At 36.1% G+C, this 17,716-nt stretch overlaps 1 protein-coding gene across 4 annotated transcripts in view; it reads right to left on the bottom strand.

Annotated features, from left to right (window-relative positions):
- The window catches only part of alpha-Man-IIb (alpha-Mannosidase class II b), a 134,720-nt gene that overhangs the window by 85,538 nt on the left and 31,466 nt on the right, over positions 1 to 17,716 (bottom strand). For 2 of the 4 annotated variants that reach the window (XM_086905883.1, XM_086905884.1), the window contains exon 2: positions 9,165 to 9,214. The exons of 1 other annotated variant lie outside the window; for it this stretch is intronic. The gene's annotated coding sequence lies outside the window, so the exon portion shown is untranslated. Of the gene's footprint in view, positions 1 to 3,922; positions 4,062 to 9,164; positions 9,215 to 17,716 lie in introns of those variants that run through there. One more of the 4 variants, XM_086905886.1, reaches the window with a different exon arrangement.

Consider the following 17,716-nt stretch of genomic DNA (forward strand, 5'->3'; position numbering starts at 1 on the left):
TTGCCATTTATTTCTTCGTCTCATTTTCACGCGCTACCAACTTAAATTCATAAAAATCACTAACAAGACTGTTTCGATCACGACTTAACCTCAATGAAATACACGAATATATAAACATTAACTCGACACAAAAGAAAAAATACACACATCCAATGAAAGAAATGAAGGAATGAGAATCTTAAATTCATAAAAATCGCCGACAAAATTGTTTCGATCACGCGATACGTGACCTCAACGAAATACAACAACTAACAACTCGATACAGCGCGAGGAAGAAACGCATATGAGAGAATGAGACGAGAATTAAGTCGAAGGATGAGAATCTTGCTTACTTGGTAAAAATCGAATAAATGAAAATTACGATGCATAACCAATTCTTAACCTCCGATTCATAATTTACAAAGATCTCGAAATAATTCAATTTACTTCTCCTTTCGTCTCGCTTTCACGCGCTGCCAACTTAAATTCGTAAAAATCACGAAAATCAAGAAAATTGTTTCGATCACGCGAAATCCTAACCTCAAACACGAAATACACGAATACGTAAATACCCGTTAATAGTCGATGAACAAAATGAAAGAAGAAACGCGAAATAAAACGATGAAAGGATTGAAGCAGCAACGAGAGACGAGAATTACGAGAATGAGAAATCCACGGGAAGGATCGAATCGTTGGCGAATGAAAATTACGGTGGACAAAAGAGCGACGACGGTGGCGACGACAATCCGGAAACATCGATTAAAATTCTCGACGCCGCAGAGCGCGATCGGCTCTCCCCCTTTGTCCCCCTTCCTCCCTTTTCCCATGATAATGTTAACGTCCACCACCGTTTCTAGACACACTTTCCCCCCTCCCCCCTCCCCACCGGTGTCCATTAACGTTTCAATTACCAACGTCGCGCACACCTGTTTTTGCACTTTACCGTTCCCTCGATTGTCGACTTATTTGTTCGTCTCCTCCTCCTTTTTTCTTTCCCCTCTTTTCTCGTTACGCCCCTCCAACGACCGATTCTCGATTAAACCGGTTATCGATAAACCACCACTTGGGCACGGGAGGGAATCTTGCAATGGAGAGATAGATTTTGGTGGATTTGTTGTTTATTTTTTTTTATTTTATTTTCTTTTTTCGTATTCCACGATGAATTTTAAACGGTATAAACTCACGAGAGAGGGCGCTCGAACGCGAAACGTCGATCTTTGATGCAATTTTTGGTGGAAATGTATATACTTTTTTTTTTTTTTTTTTTGAAAAATATTTTAGATATATGTTTTCTATTGGTAATCGTTCGTTATATATGGAAATTTTTTTTTTTTTTTTTCAATATTCGACGTAGGAAAAAATTGATCTGGAGTGTGTATAGATGTCGTGTTCGAAAATATAAATTTAATTAATCTGGATAGTTAATTTGAAAATAAAATTAACGAAAAAATAATGTATTTTCAAATTGTTAAGCGTTATTTTCATCTTCTGAAAAAGATGTCGGGTCAAATATTTTTCCGAAAAAGACACAAAGAAAAAAAAAATATCGATCGTTCCACTAACTAACAACCGTTCCATCTTATTTTTGATGAAGTTGCGCCGCTCGACACGGATACAAAGAAATAACGATACCCGAATCTAGCCGAAACAATCGCGTAGCCGTGAATCAGCCGGGAATGGAGTTTTGGACAAATGAAAATCGACGAGGGAAATCGATAAAAATGGCGGCGAATCGAGTTCCATAAGACGATAAACAGGCGGAGGGTTGAAAGGAGCGCGATGGCAGAAATCGGTTTACGATAAAAATCCGCTGTCGAAAGTGTGGCGCCCGGCGAAACGCATTTTTATCGAGGAAAACGATCGGTAAAAAAGAGAGGGAAAGAGAGAAGCGAGGAGACCCAATGGAGGGAATAATACGGCATGGGAACGAATGTATATTTTTTGGCGAGATTACCGCCGTTTTTCAACAGCTGTCCGAACCATTCTTGCGAGCCGACAAATGGCGTCCCTGATCACCCATTCCCGCTAAAACTGTGCGTTTCGCATCCGTTAGGACGCAAACTGGGGGAGGCAAACAGGGCCGAGCCACGCGGATATAACGCGTCCCGAGGAATTATTTTCTACCGGATTAATGGTCTCTGAACTCGAGCAGCGTGTATCATCGGTGGTGATCTAACCTGAATTTGACGTAACGCGAGCCTAACCTAACCTAATATTGATTTCGACACGAATTGAAACCGATTTGAGGTATCAACTTAACGTAACGCGATCCTAACCTAACCTAAATTCGACCTTCCATTTTGATACGGATCGAATCTATACGATACGATTCGAAATTGATTCGAGCGTTGAATATAACAAGATGCAACGTGATATAAAATTAAATTGTAATAATCTTAGTTTGAACTTTACTTTGAACTTAATACGATTTACAATTTAACCTGAATCTTTAATTTTTGGTAAGGATTGGTACGGAATATTGAACTTGATGTAACGTGATCTAAATGGAATCTTAGTTTCTTAGGTATAGATTTAAATGATTAATATGATTCAATCTAACCTTAAATTGAACCTTAATTTTGACATGGATCCAGATATGATTCGAAGCGATGTTTGAAGTTGATTTTCAGCTTGATCCAACTTCGGTGCGGATCGATGTTTGGATTAATCCCGAAGCAAAGTCGAATTACCTGATCTTTATTTTATACAAATTTTAACACGAATCTCGATTTAATCAAAATTCAAATTTGGCGCCAGATTTGATATAATTTACGTATAACTCAATTTCACAACTCAATTTCAGGCTATTCAAAGTAACTAAAAGTTATTACAGAATTATACTGACCTAAGCCCAAACTTAATCTATGTAAAATCTATGCAGTTTTGAACGAGTTTATATAACAGTCAACCTAAACGTAGATCGAACCGAGGATAAATCCAATTTATATCTAAATTAAGAAAGAATCTAAGTTTTTCAATATACAACTCAAATATAACCTGAGCCATAACAGTCCATAATAGTCCTCTGAGTTTCCGATTACTTATTCAAACTAACCTAAACTCAACTTCGATTTAAAAAAATATATATATATATACCTCGCTTAATTTATTGCAAATATTCTCACTCAAATAAAACAGACGAAAAATGAAAAATTCGCTATTTGAGGAATATATCTACGTGGAAAAATAATAATAATAATAATAACTAAGCTTGTTTAAATATAAGTGCAAATTAGGTTAGGCAAAATGTGGTACAAATGCAAGATGGCGGCTTGGGAAAGAGTTGAGAATCGAACGGTCGTAAACGGATTTTCACGCGAATATCGCGTGCAAGCGATAGTGTTAGGCAGCTATAAATCGAAGAAATAAAGGAAAAAGTCGCGATCGTTTCGAAACATCGTGAAACTTCGATCACATTATTCTGATTGTTCTACTAACGATGAGAAATATACCTATATCCAATGAAAAACTTTAGCATGCGATATATCATCCTTCCAACATTTTCTCTCCTACTTTTTTTTCGATTCAATTCGATGAATTAGAAAAAAATATATATATATACGAATTTCTAAAATAAACGCAATTGCACGAGATTAAACGTTGTCCTAACCTGACAAAGTTGTCTTCAACGTAATTAATATGAAGACATATTGCTCGTTTACCACAACAACGACATAACTCAACAAAAATCAAAATTAAAACGATTCAAGAATCTTGGAGAATAAGAACTCGCTTACTCTCTAAGCCAATACAAAAAAAAAAATATATATATATATATATACAAACAGTATGTCAAATACCATTCCACGAGTACGAGTGAACAAAAATTTCTAGTCGCATGCGTTGCTGCGGCGAAGCGAGCTGTCGATATTCGAATCGACGATCGAGAAATATACGCAAAAATGAAACGGAGAGAGAGAGAGAGAGAGAGAGAAAAAAGAACCTTTGGAAATCGATGAATCTCGAAGGAAGAAAAAAGTCGATCCACGCAAAATTCGAGATCCTCCAGCGAAGGGTCGAAGACTTGGGGCGAGAAGACTGGAAGCGCACGGACGACGACGAACGAGGCGCAGAATGAAACTGCGCTCGAGTCAAAAGGCCATCGGCCAGACAACCTACCTACGAATCTGGCCAACTAACACCGAGCAACGACACTGACGTGCACAGGCCAGACTGCGTTTAGTTCGCGCGTAACCGCGTCTTCTCCGCCCCTCTCCTCTCCTCTCCTCCACCAACCGAAACGGTTACGCACACCGTGCAGTTACAGTACGTGCACACACACACATACAGAGAGAGAGAGAGAGAGAGAGAGAGAGAGAGAGCCATTAATCGAACGTTCCTTTTTCCACCGACGAAATATTCGAGCACAGCATCTGTGCTCTCGAACGTGGAAAACACGTTGGTGACGACGGAGAGGGGAGAGTACGTCGGTGGGATCGTTTTTGGGGGGAGGGACAGCGCGTGGAAGAATAACGAATTCGAAGGATGGAGTGGGTTGAGGAGGTTATGAGAGGATTCTTTGCGGGTGGACGTTGAGAGGAAGGAGTTGATGTTGGAGACGTGCGAATGATAATACGTTTGGGATAGTGAAGTTGTTTGAGAGTTGTTATTTTTCGAGTGTATTGAGAAAGATAAGAGTAACGAATCGGACGATAAATTTCTCTACTCTCGAGAATAATCCTCAGGTGCAAGAATATCTTTCGCGTCGCATTTCACTACAACTCTCGAAAGTTTAATTCGAAGTATATATATATATAAAGTTTGAAAGTTTGAAAGTTTTCGAGACACAAAAGTGTCGAATAATTATTGCAAAAAGAAATGGAAGAGGAGAATAGAAATAGAGGTGCTCTTTAAAGTTCTAGTAGAATTCCAACTCGACCCAATTCCCCGTGCTTGGTAGACTCGATTAGATTCTACCCCAACGGAAATAGTGTTCTCCGTGACGAAAATAAAGCGGACAGTCGGGGCTTGGTCGCGTCGCGACGCTTGTGTACGCATGCCGCATGAATGACTGACTGGCCAGGTGACGATCCCGGTGCCCGTGCAACGTTTGCGTAATTTTCACATCCCGTATCCCGTGTCAACAATCTTTCGTTCCTGATATTTAACACGCTTCGGCCAGCCTCTGCCAATTTTCGCTTCTCCGTCGGACACGACACTGGTTGGATTCTTGGAATAAGATAAAATTGCAGCAATTGTCCCTTTATCGGGATGAATCTAGCTTTCGAGTTATTTGAATCTAATAATAAGAGTTGAAAAGAGTTGTTATCGTTGATATTCGATACGTATATAGGATTTGTAATGTAAAAATAGAAAAATTCAAGGATTATTATTACATATATATTTAAACCCATGACTAATTTAATTTATTGTTTTTGAGAAAAGAGTTAGAACTAAGTTAGATTCTGATTCGAATCTAATTCTAACCTAAACTTTTTCACTCATTACCAATTTAACCTAATTTATTATTCCTGAAAAGGGGAGAAATTTTCACATCAATTTTGCATCAAATATAGTTGTACAAACTTATATTAAGTACTGATTCAAATCTAATTCTAATCTAACTTGAACTCTTCTATTCTATTACTAATTTAACTTGACTTATTATTGTTCCTGAAAAATTCTAATAAAATTTTAAGCTAACCTAAACTCTTCCATCAATCTAATCTAACTTATTATTCCTAAAAAAGGGAAAAACTTTCACATTAATTTTGCATCAAACATAATCATCTATACAAACTTATATTAAGTTCTGATTCAAATCTAATTCCAATCTAACCTAAACTCTTCCATTAATTTAACTTACCTTATTGTTCTTGAAAAAGAAATAAACTTTCACATCAATTTTGCACCAAATATAATTATTTCTAACAAACTTATATTAAGTTCTGATTCAAACTAATCTAAATTTTTCCACTCATTATTAATCTAATCTAACTTATTATTCCAGAAAAATGGAAAAACTTTCACATCAATTTTGCATCAAATATAGTTGTTTGTAAAACTTATATTAAATTCTGATTTAAATTTAATTTAAACTCTTCTATTCATTACTAATTTAACTTGACTTATGTTCCTGAAAAATTTGAATAAAATTCTAAGCTAATCTAAACTCTTCTATTAATCTAATTTAACTTATTATTCCTAAAAAAGAAGAAAGCTTTCATATCAATGTGCACATACTTGCTTCTATAAAATTTATACTAAGTTTTGATTCAAATCTAAATCCAACCTAATCTAAAAATTCTTCCATTAACTTAACTTAACTTATTGTTCTTGAAAAAGGGAAAAACTTTCACATTAATTTTGTACTAAATATAATTATTTCTAACAAATATGTATTAAATTTTTATTCAAATTAATCTAAATTCTTCCACTCATTACTAATTTAATCTAACTTATTGTTCCAGAAAAATGGAAAAACTTTCAATTTTACACCAAACACAATTATTTGTGTTAAATTCTGATTCAAACTAACCTAAATTCGTCCACTCATTATTAATCTATCCAAAAAAAATGGAAAAACTTTCACATCAATTTTGCACCAAACACAATCATTTGTTACAAACTAAGTTAAATTTCGATTATAAATCTAAAGAAAAAAAAAATCTGTATCAAATATAATTATTGTGCAAACTAAATTAGATTCTGATCTCAACTTGCACTCATGCTAATCTAATCATTTCCGCATAGGCCCCACACCAAATATAACCTCTACGAAGTTTCTAACCTAACTTATCGCGTTTTCATACCACTCCACTCGATTTCCATCGATTCTCTTCCTCGTAAACCGCGCGTGGACACTCGCCACCGCATTTTCGATTGCCACTCGTCCAATCCACTGTCGACTATCTACCCACCTGTTACAGGACACCCTGTACATTACCCCACCAAATCCAAACTCGACCATCGGCCATGTTCCATCCTTCGCACTCCCCCCTCCTCGTTAACATCAAACCGTCTCAGTTTCCACAGATCACCGAACTTAACCTACAAACGATTCGCTCGAATTTATCCATTTTTTTTTTTTTCGTGTCTAATTTCTTCTCTAATCTTTTGTACAAATAATTCGAAAACCTTCATGCGCGTAACTCGCAATATGTAATCCCCTTGTGCCAATCCCCTTCTGCTGTGCGCAATCCCGTTTACAAAGTGAGGTGAAGTGGAAACATCGATATCTCAACGTGAGAGGATTAACGTTAAACAAATAATCGGCGGGGAATTTCCTCCTCGTCTCCGAAACGAAATCAAGGAAAATGTTTCGCGATCTGAATCGCGGGAATCGTCTCGAGGCGGATAAACTCGGTTTGGAGGGGGAGGGGAGGGGAGGAGGAAAAGTATCGCGAATAATCGCACGATGGACCCACGGAAACTCGGCCCAGACGTCGAAAACACACGGACGACGCAGTAATTGCTCGCCTACGTTGCTTCGAAATTTAATTACGCCATCGTGAAATCCTCCAAGGAAGTTAAATTAACTCCTCCTCCTCTATCCCTCTCATCCTGGTGGATCAGCGGCTGACAAATTCGCGGAACGAGTTCCTCCAACGACCGGAACAACCGGAAATGGCAAATGCTGTTCTCAATAAATAATCGGAATAGGAAGGGGAGGGGAGGGGGGAGAATTAATATATTATTCCTTCGAAAAAATTTTCGAACGTTTGTTTTTCTCCTTATCTCTTGATGGATTACAAGAAATATATTCGAGGAGAATTTTAAACGAACTGTGTTTCCTATAATTATATAATTTAATTAAATACGACAGAGATTTTGCGTTTGCCTTGAAATTTCCAAAACATCTCCTTTAAACGAAATGATAATCGTGATCCCTCAATTTTCTTTTAAAGAAATAGATACGCGTGAAAACACGCAAGTTTCTTTTCTTACAAAAACTATATCACTCCTTCCTGCAACAATCCATTGAAAATGATTTTTTTTTACAGAATAAACAAAAGAGAGAAAGAGAGAGTTAAAGAACAAAGAGACACGATTCACAAAGCGATCGAACGAAACGTGTATACGTAATGCAAGCCTGGAATGCAATTGTGCGAAACCGGGTTGCACGAAAAATCGATAGAAGGCTGGATTTGGGTCAAGGGCCTGGCCAACCTCGAAGAAATTGTTCGCGAGTTGCGCAAAACTTGCGCAAAAGTAGCATCGACGTGTCAATAAAACATGAAACGCGGAATTATCGGGAAAAACTGGGTTAGACTGGATGTATGCACACGTATATCGTATTATTTAAAGAAAAAATTAATATAAATGTAAACTGGTTGGAAGAAAAGTTTATTATCGCGCGATATGCGTGAATACAGAAGCGATAATGTTGCGGTTAAAAGGTCTCACGAGCGGTTATAACCAAGACCTCGAGAGTGGGGAGTGGGGAAGAGAGTTGGGAAATTGGCGCGAGGATGAAAACAAACAACGGTCAAGTCGGTTAGAACGCGATTTGTTCTCGCGTAATTTAACGGCGATTCGTCTCGGACGTCATTCCAACGGCTTGCGGTGGAAATAAGGAAAGAGAGAGGGAGAAGGAGAGTCGTTTTTTCGCGAGTGAGACGAAGCGATTTATACGAAGAAAAATATTGGCGAAAATTGTATAAATTGGATTTGTTTATTGAAGTGGAACACGTGGAATGTTTTCAGCGTGAGAGCAAAAGAGGGAATAACGATTAAAATCTAAAATTCTTGCCTGTTTATGGTACTCTAATACCGATTCTATTTAAGTTTCTTCGAATTTTAATATTTAATCGCGTAATCCAAAAGATCCATTAGACCGCGATTTATTTTAAATATCCATGGTTTACGGTGGAAATAAAGAAAGAGAGAAGAGGAGTGTTTTTTCGCGAGACGAAATATAGAAGAAAAATATTACGGCGAAAATTGTACAGTTACTTATTAAACTGAGGAACAAAAGATGGAGAGAACAACAATTAAAATTTGAAATCTAAAATTTGTGCATATAATCTGATTCTATTTAAATTTCCTTCACTTGTTAATCGACTCTCAACACGTAATCCAGATCCATTAGACCACGATACTCGCGTAATTTAATTCATCTTGGACGTTCCATTGGCGGAAACAAAGAATGGAAGTGTCTTTTTGCGAGTAAGATGAAGTGTAAAAGGTTTGTGTACAATACAATCACGAGGAAAAATAAAAATGGCGAAAACACGTATAGTTACTTGTTAAACTGAGAGTGCGTGGATTTCCGTGTATACGTTTTCAGCAGGAACTGGAACAAAAAAATTGTAATTGTCAATAAAATAGAAAAAAATTGACGAAGCATCTACTCGATCTACGCTCAACGTATAATTTAAAATCCAAAATCTAAAATTTTTCTCTTTGTATGTGATGTTCTATTCAAATTTCTTCCACTTGTTGTCGATCTAAACGTAATCCAACGCATTCTAGTCAACTGCGAATCTAATATTTTACCGGATAAATCGTCTAACTTGCATCATTTTTCTCTACTTGACCCAGTTTACTTAGCCTGATAACCGACTCGTTACTCGACGTAACACACGCGCCGAACAACAACATCCAAGTCGAATCCCGACCTCGAGGAAACCAATCTTGATCAATTCCGAATCCTCCTCGGTCACGTGTCCTAACCTCTAAACGTGGCACCGCACCAACAAAACCAGAAACGACGAAAATTCTTTTCGACGAAAATTCTTTTCCTTTTCCGGAAAATTCGGAACGGAGTATTGCATTTAACCTGTGTGAAAAATATCTCGAAGAGAATAGTGACTTAAATTTGTATTTGTGATTGCAATCGATTTATCTCGAGTTAAAAACGTTTCAGAAAAATTTCTCAAGAAACGAGGGTCTATATTCACGCCCTCTTCGTTTCTAACATGTATGCATGCGTTTAACTCTTTGCACTCGTATGTCGCCATATAGTTTCCATCCTACATTTTATTATTATACATATATATACATTAGTAAACATATGTATAATATAATTACATTCTATATATAATATAATTATATTCTAGGGACTTTTGTTACTCGATTAGTAACCTTCTTAAATATAAATACGAGTGAAAACGGTTAATATACATTTTTAAACAGAATCGTACAGTTTTGAATGCAATGATCGATCCGTCTCAGGTTATAAATATGCTTCAGAAAAATTTCTCAAGAAACGAGGGGCTATATTCACGTCCTCCTCGTTTCTAGCATACATGCACGCGTTTAAACTCTTTGCACTCGTATCTTGCCATATAGTCATTATCCTATATTTTATTATTACATTTATTAATTACATTCTATATATATAATATAATTATATAGTTATTCTAGGGATTTTTGTTACTCGATTAGTAACCTTCTTAAATATAAATACGAGTGAAAACGGTTAATATACATTTTTAAACAGAATCGTACAGTTTTGAATGCAATGATCGATCCGTCTCAGGTTATAAATATGCTTCAGAAAAATTTCTCAAGAAACGAGGGGCTATATTCACGTCCTCTTTCTGGCAAAATCAAGGTCTCGTGCTACGATTCTCTGGCTGGTCGTCCGCGCACCGTTTGTAAAACTTAAAATCGATCGAAATTGAATCGAAAAAATTATTCGTTCGTTCCTCTCATTTTTGACGCGAAATTTTTCGCACGAAATCGCTTAAACCTTTTCGCGAATCTGAACGAAAAATTCAATCAATCGCATCGAATCGCCGCCTTCTTTACTCGATTCAATACAAATTATATATATATACAAACGTAAGGATCGAAATTTTGCAAGAGTTCAACACATTGCACAATACGAGATTTTCGAGCGAGAATAAAGCAATTATTGTAAAGTTTCTCTCCTCTTTCGAAACTTGATCATTTCGTAGAAGGAGGTGGATATATGGGCGGCGATAAAGCGGAAGCGGGCTTCCCTCGATCGATAACCAATATCCATGGAAACTGGATCCAACCCCTCACCAGCGACACTTTCGCGCTGCGCTCACGAATTTCTCAGATTTTCACCGAGGGCCAAAAATATCTCTTTTCGTGAATAGATGCGTTTACAGGCTGTTTAATGTAAATATTCCTGGAATATATCTTCGATGGACGTCCAAAGAAACGCGTTTCACGATCTAACTATTGAAAAAATATCACAAATGTTCAGCGAAGAAAGTGTCTTTTTTTTTTTTTTTTTTTTTTTTTTTCGTAACATTGATGTATTTGTGTAAATAATTTCTTCTTTATTAAGTTTTAGCATTAAGTGACTCGTTTCTTTTATGATATATTTGTATATAGGAAGTTTTGTTACGAAATTTTTTTCACTTAGTCGAGTCTCTTGTATCGAATAAATGCAATGAGAAGAAACTTAACGTACACGTAAATTCGATTAATTTTTTTTAATGAATGTAAATAGAAAATTATCAAAAACTTATTCTACATATAAAAGTAGATTGAAAATAAAAAACAAAATCATGTTTTTAGAAAATTCGAATATGTCTGATCGCAAATTATTATATGGCTTCGACGAACAAATTTTATTTTATTCGCAGCTTATTTTTGTCCCTTAAATTCATCTGTTTTATTTACTACATATTATATAAATAAATTACAATTATCATATATCAATTAAGCTTCTTTTTCCTTTACAAAACTTATTTGAATTGAAACAATTTATATAATTAATTTGTTATATTCACGGTTCAATTACGGCCGTTATATGAGAAAATTTGAAGCATCATTTTTTTTAGAAAAAAATATTTTAGTAAGATATAATTAATCGATAATTATCGTTGAATATATATATTTCTTTTGTTTCGATTAACAGCGCACACTTTGTTCACGAACGAAACGAAATGAAATTTCGTTTAAATTTTACTTAAGAACAAAAAAAAAAAAAAGAAAGAAAATCGAGCGAGAAATATCGAGAAATCGGTGATTTAATTCAAGTTAAAGACGAAGATACATTCGGAGGAGAAGGGTGGATCAGAATCGATTACTCGGGAATTCGGGATCACAGATCGTGGCGAGATTGGTCGCAGGGCGATAGTTTCTGGCAGAACTGCCAAAGCTCGTTATATTCTGTAACATAGCCATTTTAGATCGTGCAACGTCTATACGAATTCTCTGCCCGTGATTCCCATTATCCTTACTTCGAAAGCTATACAACTTGGACAAGTAGACAACTGCCCTGTCAAGTTTGCCACGAAGTTGGCCAAGGATCGCCGCCATTTTATTATTCTTCCTTTGCTTCTCATCTTCTCTGTTAATTTTTCTGCGATTCTCGAGTTGAAAAAAAAAAGAATATCGATTTGATCCTAATATCTCTTTGGAACAAGGACAAGTCTATGATTAAGTTAATCGTTGCGCGAAGAAATGTTTTACTTAAATTAATCGGAATAAAAATATTTCTCTGTATCAGATTTGATAGTTTTACGAACGATTTAAGTTGCGAGCGACTATTATTTGCCGGTGGGAAGAAATCTCGCTGAAGGGGTCTGATTGGTCAATGTGAAAAGAAGTTCTTAACATATCTGTATCATTGTATGCCAAAACGACGATCCTAATGCATTAGAAATTAACATTAATTTAGAAAAATTTACGTAGGATTAAAAATAATATTCTAATATTTCGATGCAATATAAAAATTGTTTTTATTTCTCATACCACACGCAGGTTAATTATGATTTGTAAACAATAGTTAAAATAATATTCTTCTAATATTTACAACGTTTCTTATTTTCTCGAAACAAAAATTCTGTCTAATTTTTTTCTTTTTTTAATTCGAAATTTTCTAATAATTTCAATCCATCGTCACACTCGACAAGTGTCCCATCACTCGTTTAACTTTAGAAGGAACAAAAAAGGGAAAAAAGAAATTAAAAGAACAGCAATAATTATAATTCAAAAATTGTCTATTCTTCTTTTTTTTTTTTTTTTAATTCGAAATTTTCTAATAATTTCAATCCATCGTCACACTCGATAAGTGTCCCATCACTCTTTTAGAAGAAACAAAAAAGGGAAAAAAGATATTAAAAGAACAGCAATAATATAATTATAATTCAAAAATTGTCTATTCTTCTTTTTTTTTTTAATTTGAAATTTTCTAATAATTTCAATCCATCGTCACACTCGATAAGTGTCCCATCACTCTTTTAGAAGAAACAAAAAAGGGAAAAAAGAAATTAAAAGAACAGCAATAATATAATTATAATTCAAAAATTGTCTATTCTTCTTTTTTTTTTTTAATTCGAAATTTTCTAATAATTCAATCCATCGTCACACTCGATAGATGTCCTATCACTTGCTTAACTTTAGAAGTGTGAAACAAAAGGACAAGAGAAAGAGAGAGAGAGAGAAAGAGGGAGGGAATTGAAAGAGCAGTGATAATTATAATTCAAAAATTCTCTCTACTTTTTTTCTTTTTTTTTAATTTGAAATTTTCTAATAATTTCAATCCATCGTCACACTCGATAGGTGTTCCATCAATTTAATTCAACTTTAGAAGTGTGAAATAAAAGAACAAGAGAGACAGAGAGAGACAGACAGAGAGAGAGAGAGAGAGAGAGAGAGAGAGAGAGAGAGAGAGAGAGAGAGAGAGAGAGAGAAATGAAAAGGAATTGAAAGAGCAGCGATAATTATAATTGGGTGCAAATAATCGGGGAGAAATCGATAATTCAGACGCGATAATTCTCCTCCTTTTATCCGCTTCCCCTCCGAATCCAGCCTGGAAAATTCCTGCTCCCGAGGGACCTCGATTCCTTTAAGGATGAGCGTGATGCATTCTTGCTTTTCAACGAAAGCAACCGAGGCGAGAGGAGAATCCTTCGACCTTCGAGAATTATTAGATCGGCAAGTAAAAGTTAATAATCCATCCTTTGTTCAATAATTGTCAACGGAAGCAAATAAAAAAAGAAGGAAGGAAAAATCGAAAGAAACGATCGAGAAGAAAAGTTGATATATTGTTATTTAACCGAAATGTAAAAATCTTTTCAGAGGTGGTGAAGTGGAAAGCTATTATCGATCCCCTCGTTTGATTCAATTTCAATGGTCTAGTGAAGGTCAGAACAGAAGATTTCACTTATTATGTACAAACTGGCCTCGAATCAATAATCTCTAACGATCGACAATCCTCCAATTCTTTCGACGCAACAACAATATTCCTTCTCCTCGATCGAATTAAACATATTCCAGGATTTCCATTATTACGTATAAATTGGCCTCGAATCAATAATTTCTAACGATCGACAATCCTCCAATTCTTTCGATACAACAACTGATCGATCGACAATCCTCCAATTCTTTCGACGCAACAACAATATTCCTTCTCCTCGATCGAATTAAACATATTCGAAGATATTCTTTTTTACGTACAAACTGATCTCGAATCAATAATTTCTAACGATCGACAATCCTCCAATTCTTTCGATACAACAATTGATCGATAGACAATCCTCCAATTCTTTCGACAGAACAACAATCCCCTCCTCCTCGATCGAATTAAACACATTCGAGGATTTCCATTATTACGTATAAATTGGCCTCGAATCAATAATTTCTAACGATCGACAATCCTCCAATTCTTTCGATACAACAACTGATCGATCGACAATCCTCCAATTCTCTTGACAGAACAACAATCCCCTCCTCCTCGATCGAATTAAACATATTCGAGGATTTCCATTATTACGTATAATTGGCCTCGAATCAATAATTTCTGACGATCGACAATCTTTTAATTCTCTCTCAACGCAACAACTCTTTTTCCTCGATCGAGTTAAAGATATTCCTTTTTACGTACAAACTGGCCTCGAATCAATAATTTCTGACGATCGACAATCTTTTAATTCTCTCTCAACGCAACAACTCTTTTTCCTCGATCGAGTTAAAGATATTCCTTTTTACGTACAAACTGGCCTCGAATCGATAATTTGAAACGCGCGAATGGCTCTCGGTGCCGTTAACGGAGTCACGATTCTTAGTCAGAGGAAGGAAGCGGTCAGTTTCCAGTTCCAGAGTTGCGATTGAAACGAGATGGAGGGGAGGACAATGGAGGGAAAGTAGCCCCAAAGGGGGAGCTTCGAAGGCGTTGGAAATCGGTCGAGATACGCATCTCATAGATTATTCGAGCGACGTCCTTTCGAGGATTGGTTTTATCGTCGGTGTTTCGCGCTTATGGATCCGCGATATGGAAAGCGCTCTTTCTCTCTCCCTCTCTCTGGTGAGTTTGAAAGTTTGTCGAAGCGGAGTTTGTTCGAAAGTGGATCGTGGCTGGGAAGATTTAGGTCGTACGATGGAGGAGAATTTGGATTAACGAGGGGGAGGGGGTTATCGAGGGTTCTATTCGAGGTTCAACCGTTTTGGTGTTGGGGAGAAGCGATCGAGTTGAATTTTAATTGTGGTGAAAAATTTTGATGAACAATTTGAGATTCTGAGTTTTTTTGACCCTTCAACCGAGGATGTGATGTATAAACAACGCGTTAATCTTTGCTAATATCGAATAACGGCTGTGGCTTATATATCGGTAAAATAAAAATAAATAGGATAAAAAAATTTTTTTAAAATAGAAATATCGTTGATCATAAAATTCGTACTTCGTCGTGCTTTTATTTTTTATTTTATTTTTGCCCTGGTACAAGATAAAAGTTTATTTATTAAATATTCCAAGTATATCTTTTTCTAATATAGATAAGCCTTCCAATTCCTTAGAGAAAAAGACACGAATGAACAAAATGTTGACGACGAATGAAGTTTTAATATAAAATTTGAGATTTATTAAAGATTTCTCTGACAACAATCTTGTACGTTTACGCTTCGTTACACGATACCTTCTTACTTTCAATACTTATTGCAATTTATAAAATAATCAGAATTACATCGTCCAATTATCACGATTCGATTTTGTGAATGAAATACTTTTTTTTCTTTTCTTTAGGGCGATCGGCTGAAAATATCCGCAGTTAAATCATTTCATTTAGGAAAATTAGGAGGGTTATGAAATTTTTATTCTTTCTTCTCGAAGTTTTGACATTTCGTATCAATCCATTTGACATTTTCGTTGCGAATTATATCGTTAAAGAAAAGGAAATGCGAACGGAATCAAGGATATTCCGGGAACGAAGATGTTGCTACGTATTTCCATCGGTGCCAATTTAGAGGCGTGCGGGGGAAACGAGGGGTGGCGAATAAAAAAAAGCGGGAGGGCAGGTGCCTGTTTCCGGTAAATATTTAAATAGGTGTGCGCGCGAGAGAGGAGGGGAGGTGATAAAACGCGGATCGGCACGTGTTTGGAGGAACGATTCGTCGCAGAGACTCGATTAAAATATAAAGTAAAATTTTCTTTTCACGCGATTTCGTCTCTTCGATCTGCTCTTCGTCTCGAGGGATAAGATTATTTCTCCTCACAAATCTTTGGAATGATCTTTTACAGGGAATCATAGTATTTGAAGGAAGTATGGATTTCGGAGTAAGTAAGTTTGGTTAAAATTTGATTTGGATATGAATCTTATTTTTCTATCTTTCTTTTCTCGAGATATTAGGTATTAAAATTTTGGTACAACGAATATTTACGTAATGATTTTTGAAATAATTTGGTAATTTGTGTAAACTGTGTTAAATTTGATTTTTCTGTGCTAAAAAATAATAATAATAATTATTATAAAATTTTAAATTCCAAATTTATGATTACGATTTCTCAGAAGATTTTGGCGAATAGAATATCGACGGAAAGCTCGTCAGCATATCAACCGAATCATCGAAAGGAATACCAAGATCCCGAGACAGAAAAAGTTGAGAAAAAAATTTTCTTACCATCTAACAATCGAATCATTGGAAAAAAAAAATACTAATCGAGTTACCAAAATTTCTTAAAAATAAATCATTGGAAAAGTTTTCTGAACGCGTTGAAAGGAATATCAAAATTCGCAAATGAAAATTTCTTGAAAATAAATCACCGAAAACTCCCTAGCTCTTGACAGGGATACCAATATAATTGCAATAAAAATTTCTTGGAAATAAATCCACCACTAAAAAAAATCTATCTCTATCACAAAACTCTCTTAATCATTGGAAAGAATACCACCATTCCAATCAAGATTTCTTGAAAATAAATCACCGAAAACTCCCTAGCTCTTGACAGGAATATCAATATAATTCCAATAAAAATTTCTTGGAAATAAATCCACCATTAAAAAAAATCTATCCCTATCACAAAACTCTCCTAATCATTGGAAAGAATACCAAGATTTCTTGAAAATAAATCACCGAAAAACTCCCTATCCGAATCGAAAGCCAAGATATTCCCCGGCGAGATAAAGAAAAGTCCCCAAACACCAAAATTCCCTATCGAGCGGGGGGAAAAATCCCTAGCAAACGAACGCGGTGGGAAGAAAAGGAGGGATTCCTGGACGCGTGATTTACAACGAGAGAGCGCGAAAATGGTTTGAAAAGTCTTTGGCGGATAACGTTTTTATTTACGACGGTGTAACGGTTGCATAGAGGAGGACGCGGCCATCGCGTGGCCACCGCGGGATGCCGTGACTGCCGGCTGTAAATCCGTGTACACACGTCTCCTCCCCCCTCTGCCGCGTAACAGGCGTCGTGGCAACCCCTTGCAACAACCTGCGCCGCCACCACCACCGACCAAACAACCCTAGTTGACACCCGAGGGTTCCCCCGTTTCTCGAACGTTTGCACACGTTTGTGTTTCGTCGAGGTCGATCAACGATGATTAAGGTAGAGGGATTCAAACTATAGGGCATGACTGGATGAAAAATCATTCTTT

This window comes from Apis florea, unplaced genomic scaffold (assembly GCF_048593485.1).
Source record: "Apis florea isolate Af1SG1 unplaced genomic scaffold, ASM4859348v1 contig_2492_pilon, whole genome shotgun sequence".
Classification (NCBI taxonomy): domain Eukaryota; kingdom Metazoa; phylum Arthropoda; class Insecta; order Hymenoptera; family Apidae; genus Apis; species Apis florea.